At 38.6% G+C, this 10696-nt stretch overlaps 1 protein-coding gene across 1 annotated transcript in view; it reads left to right on the top strand.

Moving 5' to 3' along the window:
• Positions 1–1807: 1807 nt before the first annotated feature.
• The window catches only part of LOC101167210 (gap junction gamma-1 protein), a 44848-nt gene continuing 35959 nt past the window's right edge, over positions 1808–10696 (top strand). Inside the window, exon 1 of the mRNA XM_023957409.1 lies at positions 1808–4414. The gene's annotated coding sequence lies outside the window, so the exon portion shown is untranslated. The remainder of the gene's footprint in view (positions 4415–10696) is intronic.

Here is a 10696-nt window from a genome sequence, read left to right as displayed (position 1 = left end):
GGCCTCCGAACAATGTCATGACTACAACAGTGATGTAAAGACGCTTTAAAGCAGAGTTAGAGACTGAAAATAAAGCCTTCCAGCTTTGGGGAAACCTCTCAGTAAAAGGTTTGTTTAAACAGTTTAAACATTAGCAACAATCAGATTTCTGAGTAGCAACTGTTTATTTCAAAATGTCATAATTTAAAGTCCCACTCCGATCATCTTTTGATCTATTGTAAAAGTGTTCCCATTGGTATTTTAAGTATGATTATACGGTTTTTCTTTAGCCAAAATAACAAAAACGTAACCACCTTAGAACCACAGAAGTGAGAAAAGTTGTGGTCTTTTTGTGAAATTTTCATGAATCACAAATGAAACCACATTAAAACCAAGGAAGAAGTAAGAATAAACCATGCAAAGAACACTTAACTCAGCGTAGAACATGAACCGTGTGTGACCATTGCGCTGTTTATATGCAATTCATTAGTGATTTGTGCATCAAATATGTAATTTTAGTGTGATATGTGCGCCGTATACGCAATGTAAAAGTTATACATCAGTGGTAGTGCTGGAAAAGTCCATTAGACATACGTGGACATATATGGAACATTCATGGAAAGCCACAAATTTGCATTTTCATCTCACAAAAATCACACACAAGATTTGTGTAATAATTGCGTATAAACTACGTAAAATATGCATAAACTGCAAAAAAAAAAAAAAAAAAAAAAAATCACGCATGAATCATGAAAGACCGAGGAAAACAAAGACGTACATGGATCTATTTGACTGCAAATGGATGCATCAGAATGGATCGGAGCGGGGAGCTTATGTATGTCACAACTACATCATATTTTTGTTTGCTCCCGATTCCCCACAAGTTAAACAAAGAAATACTCAGAAATGCAATTTTAAGCTTAATTATCTTTATCCTCATCAACAGAAAAAAGCTACAAGAACATGTTAAAAACACCAAAATTATCAGAGTTGGTCTTTAAGGTGTATTAATTGGAGCATTGTGTTTAAAAGTGACCAAATACTCTAACACAGTTTTTTTTCAAATAGTCACAATCTGGACCTTCCAGAAGTTCTGAAATGTGTTGCATAGTGGCTGGGTGGCTCGGTTGGTAAGGTGACAAGCTACCATGCAGGAATCCAGGGTAATCCAGCAATGGTACTGGGGGGCAATTACCATATCAATGGCGAGCAGTTAACATCACCCAGTGGGGGTCCTTAGGCAAGGCCCTTAACACTACTGCCTCCCGAGCGCGGTTCAGCTGCAGCTCACCGCTCCCCCAGGGGATGGGTCAAATGCGGAGAAGAATTTCCCCATTGAGGGATGAATACAGTATAAATTTATTTAATTTATTTTTATATTTATTTATAATAATCTAAAATATGGTTTCCGCCATCTGTGACAATCTGAGACCCGGTAAGGTCAGCAGGCAAACAGATAGACAACACATATGTCTCCTTCCCCCTCTACATTCCTGAAGGGCAGAGATGGTGACATCTTGGAATGATCCAAGTTCTTCCATTAGAGTGTCAGCAGGAAGCCGAAGCCCTGTTGGTTGTGCGGAATTAGAGACGTCCTGCCCTGAGTTATCCACACCAACTTAACTTTCCTGAAAAATGCTTTGCATCCTAAAATGTTTCATTGTTTTTGTGTAATTTGTAGTCTTTTTTTTTTGGTTGGTTTTTACCATCCAACACTGCAAAATGATCAAATCCACTTTTTACTTTAACTTCACAAAAATCTTTGATAATAAAAACAATTAAAAAACAATGTAATTTCTGCCAAATTCCGATCAAACAATCATAGTTTTTTTTAAAAATAATGTTAATTATTTCAAAAACAGGGAGCTAACGTCTGTCATTTAAAAGAGCTCTTCATTTCTTCTGCAGGAAAGCAGAAGTTAAGCTGGAACCAGGAGGCGAGAAAGATTATCAGCAGGTGTGCTCTTCATAAAAGCGAAGGCTTGATGGTATGGAAGATGGTGCGTTAATGCCAGGAGGAAACACAACAGCAGAGGTGATGGAGAAGCTGCTTTAGCTGCTAATCATCTGATTTGTAAACAAAATGATCTGCTAAAAAAAATTTTTTAACAAGAGGAATGTATTCAAGAAGGTCACCACCAAGTTTTGGAGTAAACGTTGCAGCAATGTCACTCAGAGAGTGGACTATGGTTGTCATGGAAACAAAGAAATTCTTTGAATTACACTTTATTAAAGTACAAATACTCACAATGGATGATTTATATGCATTATGAGATGCAAAGCTTCTCTGTAAATAAAAATTACACAAAAGATAAATATGGCAATAGAAGAGTAAAGATTTGCTTTGTAACCTCAGGACCTGGGCTTTCTGGAGAACAACTGAGTCTTGGTCAAAATCTTGTCAAGTAACAAGATGATGTAAGGCAGGGCAACAAAATGGCGTCAGAATCCACTGAGCTTCCTTCTTCCATTCATTTGTTGGCTCATTGTCGTATTTTGGTATATTTCCACAACCATATTTGTATTTATTTGTATTAGGTTTTCATTTGGTTCTTCATCCTCGAACTTGAAAATTAAAATTCTTTTACTTTCTCCATCTCGCGTTGAAAACATACCATCGCATAAAGGGAGGTTGTCAGTTCTTCCATTACGTAGCCTATACTTGTTTGAGTTCATTTTTCCATTCTTCTATTGTTGGTAATTTGACATTTTTCCAGTTTATTGTGATCATCTTTCATGCAATTACTTGATACTGTATATAAAGTACATTTCTTGGTTCTCTCTTGACGATTTCAGTAGGTATCACACCAAGCAGCTATAGCAGTATACTTAAAAGTCTGGTATTTTTAAAATGTCTTCTTTAACTTTGATCCAATAATCTTTAATAACCAGGTCCAAAATGTGTTTGGTCTTCTATTTTTCTACCTTTTCTTCAACATACTATATGGTAAGATGCACAAAAGTCATTGTTCTTTTTGTTTCCTATCTTTATTAGTTCCTTTTTTTCTTTTGTCTTTTATGTAGTATCTATAAATACATGTTTGTTTATGGGATGTTATAATTGCCTCTTGTTTGTTGGGTGGGTTAAAGGTTTTGTTTTCGATACTAGGCTGTGTTTGTACCATTAATAAAAAAATAAAATAAAATACAAAATGTGAAAAAACAGTCAGAAAGATTGCCAAAAAATGATCTTATGTCGTTGCCAAAATGTTCTCAAGATACAACAGTCATATCCAAAATAATAACCATGAAATATAACAATCTTCTGCTACAAAAGTGCCTGTTTTTCAATAATAGCACATTTATTTTAACTCTTATCAAAAGTGTCTAATATTATTAATTAATACTCGTTCTAGTTTATATTTGTATATAATAAAAATTATTCCATCAAGCAGATCTAGTCAGCTTGTTAACCTTTATTGCTTTATTGTTTAGGGATTTTGTTTATATTTGACTTAATAATCAGCACTTTTATAAGTGCTATGCAAAATAATACAATTGATTGATAATTAGTTTGAAATATTCAAATACTTTGGGTTCAGCAAGGTCAACCATATTTACCATATTTATTCGGAAATTATATTAAAAAAAAAACAAAAGATGATCACCATTTATCTGCCAATCTTTTGTATGTAAAGGTCAGAGCAGGGCAGTGCAGGTTTTCTGGAGGACAGCTGTTTATGGACCCGCGCTGTGTGACCTGTCGGTTGCGCGCACTGTCAAAGACGCGCGCGCGCAGCATCCTGCCCACCTCCCCGTTCCCCTGCAAAGACGCTCTCCGGGCTTTCACCGAGACAATCCAGCTGTCATTTACCGACATTCCTGCTCAGCTGGTGGCGGACCGCGCGGTTCGGCGTCCCGGGGACAGAAACAACTCAAGGGCACCGCTGGAGCACCGAGTGGACCTCCGCTGATCAACAGATTCCTGCTTCTCCTGAAGAAGAAAGCAAGGAAGGAGCTGGAACGCGGGAGCGGAGCCACACGTGACATATTTACGGTCAAATGTTCGGCTCTGTCTGACTGAGAGATGAGCAGAACGGGGCGCAACGCTCGGTTTTGATCCGCGGCTTCAGCTGTTCGAGGTGCCGGAGGAGCTCCGATCCGATCCGTGCCAAAATGACAAGACTATTGTCTAACATCTTCTTAACGGAATGGGCCCGTAGGAATGTTGGCACCGGCTTTACGCAGCAAACCACATAGTTTCCTCGCCGTAGCACAGACGAGGACGGAGCACATGGACTCAGAGTCGCTTCCACGTCCTCTAGAGATGCTGTGAGTCCAAACTGACATCCGCACAGGCGCCCAGCTGGTTTCTCCAGAGAAGAGGAGCAGCTCAGACATTCAAGTTTGGACCTCATCAAGTCCAAAACGACCTTCCCTTCCCAAACAAAGAACCATCTTACATCTTAAAGCATCTTCACAGACTCGCAAAGCGGTAAGAAAGTCTCCTCATTTGATCCCATTGTTGTTACCGAATCCTGAGAGTTCACAAACGCACCACATGGCATCAGAACGCAGGCGACGCTTGCATACATCTGCACACTTCATTTCGCCCCTTGGTTGCTCTTTTTTTAATTAGTTAATTAATTTTTGAAATGAAAATAGCTATTTCTTAATATTTGACAGCTTTTCCGGAAAGGAGAGTTTGCATTTCAGGTTTTAAATGAGCGCACATCTGTGCCTCAACATGTTCTGATGTCCAGATATTTCTGCAGGGACACAAAGAGGGGTGGTGCCTGGATTTAGTCCTGCAGAAAAAGAGTTTTTACTGACTTTTTTTGCCAAATCCTTCTTCAAATTTGTCAGAAGTGCTGGAAAGCTTTTAAATGAGTATTTTCTTAAAAACACACACACAAATTGGATTTTTGCATTTATGTTTTCTGGCTCAATGTTTACCTTTTTAGTCCAAATTTATGTCACACCTTATTTCAAATACTTCCAGGATTACAGGTGTTCCTCTGCAGGTTTAAAGGCCCTCCTGTTCCTGGTCTGGAGAGTCCCTCCATCTCCATATTTCTCCTAAATCAGTGATTATGTCATCTTCTCAGAAGTAACACACTCCCACCACTCAGAGCCATTAACCTGAGGAGCAGCCAGCACCCGGGATTATTCACCCGCCGAGAAACCGCCCCAGGTTATCTCTGAAATATGCCACATTGGTGGAACATTCGTCAATGCCACCGCAGCCACGGCAGCTCCAATCCCAGCGATCATAATGAGTTCCTCCCCTGCGCTTCAGAAAGTGATCGCTATACACGTGAAGGTGATTGATTTGGGGTATTAGCAGTTCAAGCTTTGTGATCAGTGAGTGGCTGCTCTCCACGTAACGTATGGGTTCTATGTGTTTGTTCAGAATTTATGTTTCTGGTAGGCAGCCAGCCGCAGCATAACCTCTATTTGCCCTCTTTGATTTCCATCAAATGAATTCAGTTTGGACATTTTGCAGCCCAGCGTCCTGTGGGTGAAACGAATATTTTCTGGGTATGGAACCACCTGCAGTCCATCACTGGGTGAGTCTCCTCCCACCTTGATACCACGGTAACCACCCCACTATTGACCATTCTCTCTGCATTGTAGGATTAGAAAAGGTCGCTGCTTGTGCTCCACAGAGAGATGAGGAGTGCATTAAATCTGGCAGTGGCTTCAGAACTTTCCATTTTTTTCACTCCAGAAAAGGGGACAAAGTGTCATATTTGAATGATAAAGTGCACATAGATTTTTATTAAATGATCAAAGGACAGCCTAGAAAAGTCAAAGGAGTGATATATAGCCTCTAAGCTGTCTGGTGAGGTGATTTATATCCACTGCCTCTTCAAAATAGATAAACTAGTTGGGGGTTTTCTTGAGGATGAAGAACCAAAAAAGCTGTTTCTTAACTTGGTTTTACATTATTTAATAGATTTTTAGATTAAATGATAAAAACCTTTAAACAATACAAGAATAAAAATCACAAACTGAGTTTTCAATGACAAAAAAGAATTAAGAGAAATTTAAAAAAGATGCATTTGCCTATTAAGAAATAAAATTTTGAAATGTCACGTGTTGGAAGAATATAAAGTCTTCAAGTTTTTACTGCGTGTTTTGTTTTAAAAATTCTAAAGCTGGTAAAAATAAATGCAAATACAATTTAAACTGCCATAATGGTCCACAAATAGGCATACTTTACTACACTTCATTAGATGCACAGAGTGACGTCCCATCTCTGCAGGACTCAGTCGCTCCTGCTGCTTTTTAACATGTTTAAGTATTCCTTCAGCCCCGCGCCACTCACAAAGCTTCACGTGGCTTCGGTTTAATTGCTCCTCTGTTGAATTCATAATGACTTATTGTATGAGGAAAATCAATATTGCTGTAAATTGTCGGATTCATTAGCCGGCTCCTCATTTCATTGACGGTTCAAAGCTAGAAACAAATCCTGAGGTGGTAATCCGCGGCGGCACGTTGAATTGAAGGCGATTTTTCTGCAGCTGGTGAGCGACATTTTTCTTTTGTTTCATTTAGAAAAAAAAGCAGGTAAAATGTAAAAAATGACACTAAACATTTTTTCACAGTCGCCCAGGCATGAAGTGCAGCACTCAAAGATGATTTTCTTTTTACATTTTAGATGATTTCTTGTTTTCTCTCATTTCCCTTGTGCTCTTGCTTGTTATTCTAGTCATTTATTAGGGGTTTAAGGATTAATCAATTTTTATTTCTATTCGATCTAACTGGATCAATCTGTCTGAGAGAAGTTGTAAATCAAGTCGACCTATACCAAAATGAAATAAATCGATTATATCCATATAGGAAACTAAAATGTGAATGGATTTGCCATGAATACTTGTTTGTTTGTACACATATTTAATTTACAGTTGATTATCTTGCAAGAAAAATTAGGAATCTGGAAAACCTCACCTGTTCTGTTCAGTACCAGGTATTTATCTGTGAGTCACACTGGCTGAAATTTTGGCTAAAGATGTCCTGGAATGATTTAAGGTCACTGAATCGGATCGTTCAAACGAACCAATATTAACATTTAAATGGAATCATTGTTAAAATGAATCGCCACACCCCTATCATTTACAGTTGTGTGTTTCCATGCTTTTTCATGCTTTATAAACAGCTGTGTAATTTTATCTGCTGCATCATACGTTTCTTCGTCTCCGATGGAATAACTGGTGCTGATAAGTGAGTTCGTGAACAGGACAGGAGGTCCTTCACTTGTGCAGCATCAACTAACTTGCATTTTCACAACATGAAACATTGAGGTATTATGACTATATCTCGTTTAGCAGACGTGAGCACACTGCCAGACTTAATCCTTGGAGCTCGGCTCGCTGAGGGAAAAGTGTGTTTTTAAGCCTGCCAACAAGTCTGGATTCCCTCTGCTTTGACACTGTGCACCCGGCTCTGCATTTTCTGGTTGCCAGTTCCTGTAAGCCACTTAAAAGCTACAGCGAAGGGAAGGTGTTTTGCTCCCTTTCCATGTAATTACCAAGTGATTAGAGCTGTTAGAGGTCATCAGATGTAAATGATAGATGCAGTAGTGCGTGTTTCCTGCACTCAGTGCACAAAATCACTCTGGAAGTGAGCATTGGCTTTCATTTGGATAGGGCCACTGTGAAAATATCCCTTATAGATTTGGATGGGGTTGGATGTCTTTCTAGTCACCATATGGCCATTTTCAAGAGGCGACTGACCAAACTTGGAATCATGTGTTCCACAAGGGTAATGGTAAATAATTAGCCACAGACATACATCAAGACTAACCTAGATTAAACTGAGTTGTCACGTAAAATGATAAAGCTCTTGACCTTCCACGCAGTGGTTTCTGATGTTCTCCTGTTTTTGAAAAAGGCAGGTGACTTGGTGTCTGTTATGTTTGAGCGAGGAGGATTGTGGGAGCTCTCCATGACTCAGACTGACTCCTCTGGAAAACGAGCCCTACAGTCGGCCCTGACCCTTCGCAAACAGGCGCGCTGCCATTTGCGTGGGAGTATAGTGTCGCCATGCATATCTTAGCCTTCACCAAAACTAAATACACTAAAAAACAGGGGAAGTGTTTAGTTATGTTAAACATTGAATCTAAAAAAAAATCAGATTAATTTAATCTGTTTAGTGTTAATTGTTCAGTGCACGAGACCTTTTGAGTAAAATCTTCCATTAATGTGCAAGAAAATGTATTATTTCATTCAACCATTTGTTTGTCCAACAGGGCAGATCAAAACAGCAATAACACAATACAATCATTACTGGTAATTATATATTAGTTTAAAATAATAAACATATTGTAACTGTGAATTTCAGAACCACAATTTCCTTTCTTGTCTTTATGAACAACAAAATTATGATGCTTACAAGGTGTTATATAAAAGTCAGGATTAGAAAAAAAAGTAAATATAAAATACATTTAAAAAACATCTAAACTATGTAAAATCTAAAATATGTGCAGTACATGCAGTGTCGCTGAAGGATAAAAGACTATGACGGTGACCATGGAGTAATGTAGTATTGCACTGAATAATAGACAGCCTATAATTGTGCCTATATAGTTTTATGAATCAAATAAGCATAGTATTTTTGAGTATAAAAGAATATTTTCTAATCAATGCAGGATATTTTGTTGAAAGGTTTTTAATGTACCATATCTTGCGCCGGAGTATAAATCACATTGGAGTATAAGTCGCACCGGAGTATAAATTACAACACAGAATTAGAAGTTGCATCGGAGTGTAAGTCTCAGGAGCCAAAGAAATGCAAAATAAATAGGAAAAAAAATCTTATATAATCACTCTGGAGTATAAGTTGCACTTTTAGAAGAAAAGTTCAATGCTTCTGCACTAATCTGCCAAGCCCGGCATAACGCTGCGTTCACACTGAACATGATTCACGCGTCAAATTTGCGTCCACTGCTTCTTTTTGATGCTCAGTATTTCAGGGTCTCTGTAACCCAGTTTGATGAATTGCTGTCTCGCATTAGTCAGAGGAAAGAAAAAATAAATGATCCGATTGTCTTCCATAATTGTTTTGGTAACGCTTCTTTTTCTGTGATGCTGCCAATTGCAAATACTGATACACTCACCTTCAGTTTATGGGAAACAATTGCTGTGCGGGGAAACTATTGGAAATATGAGCTAATATTTTTTTTTTTTGCATAAGTCGCACCCCTTGCCAAAATAAGCAAAAAGTTACAGCTTATACTCTGGAACATACGGTACTCACTGAAAAATGATAAACTGATTAGGAAAACCCTTATTTATAATGACTGCCACACTAAATAGGAATCTTATAAGAACCTGTGTGCACAAAATAAAATAAATTGCATCATTAATGCAAATGTCCTTTGGTGCAGCAAACAATCTAAGCGTATATATGTTTGCAGCTGAACAGAGAAAAGCAGTAAATACTGCCCTGTAACAGGTGCAGTAGAGCGGACTTGTGTTACAGGAGAAAAGATGTGTACAGACAGAGAGATGCCCAACTGAGTGTGGATAAAATCAGATGTCACTTCTAGATCGTCTGTACTCCTGAAGGGATACGGCCAGTATAACAAACGACAACAGTCATGAACCTCCTTCCCACTGGGAATGTCACTGTAACATTCCAGGAGCTGCTCAGACACATGCATGGAAGCTGGGATGCAGATGAGCATTGTCCCGCATGCAGGGATGTTTATGCCGCCGCGGCCATGGCCGCACATGCATATTCAAACTAACATGTCAGGCTCGTGAATCTGCACATGCTGACGCATTTACATATGAACACTGCTGTCGTGGTCCAGGCTGTAATACGGGGTGACAGGTCTTATGCCACTGCCCCACGGGTCAGAGGAAGGGGCGGAGCCTTTGAAACGTGACAGCCACGAGGACGGAGAGATGCAGTTATTTGACCGTCACTGTCCTGTCGCACAGCTGTCCTCCGCTCAGTTCACTGGGTTTGACATTTACAAGGCCACATCAGGGCTCCTGTGGAGGGACTCTTCTCACCAGACCTGTTGTTGTTGTTTAGCTTTAGCTTGCGTTGTCATTTAAGTTTATTTAAATTTCTGCTGTAGTCACACGTTTTGCTTAAAACTGACCTCATGGTACATAGTTTAAAACAGAAAAAAACACTTAAAAAGCACAAAACCTTTGATGAAATATTGTTAACAATTCAATGATCTTTAGGATCAGCATTAACAAAATTAAATCTAATCTTAAACACAGGTTTTTCTGTTTTTAAGGAGCTTTTTTTAATGACTAAAAATGTGACTTTGGTTGCGTTTTGCTGTAATTAACACATTTAATTCTTTTTAAACAATATAAATGTGTGTTTTCTGTGATACTAAATTAACTGGATTTTCTAACCGCATTTTAATTTTATTTTAGCAACAAAGTTTGACTCGTTTTTTGTTCTTTTCTGTTTTGACATATAGTGCCCCACAAATCCATTGATTGTGAAGATGGATGGCCAGTGGGCTCTGAATTTATACTCATGAAAGATGTTTGTTTTTTTATCTTTTGGAGCTGGTTGCTTTAAAAGTATCTTGCATGCCAAAAAGGTGTGGGTATCCCTGATTTTGATGTTTAGTTACACTGCACTGTAGGTGGCTGCTGTCAGTGATATACCTCCTTGCTTGTTTCACGTTGCCTGTAGAGATTAGCTAGCAATGCATCCAAAAAGGTGATTTGCAACCATCTGTTCCACAGTTTTCTAACCCTTGGAAACGGAGCCAAGAAGAGGATAAATTTCTAGCTTC

This window comes from Oryzias latipes, chromosome 8, assembly GCF_002234675.1.
Source record: "Oryzias latipes chromosome 8, ASM223467v1".
Taxonomy (NCBI): domain Eukaryota; kingdom Metazoa; phylum Chordata; class Actinopteri; order Beloniformes; family Adrianichthyidae; genus Oryzias; species Oryzias latipes.
The sequence above is the reverse complement of the archived record's forward strand: the minus strand, read 5'-3'. Positions and strand labels throughout refer to the sequence as shown.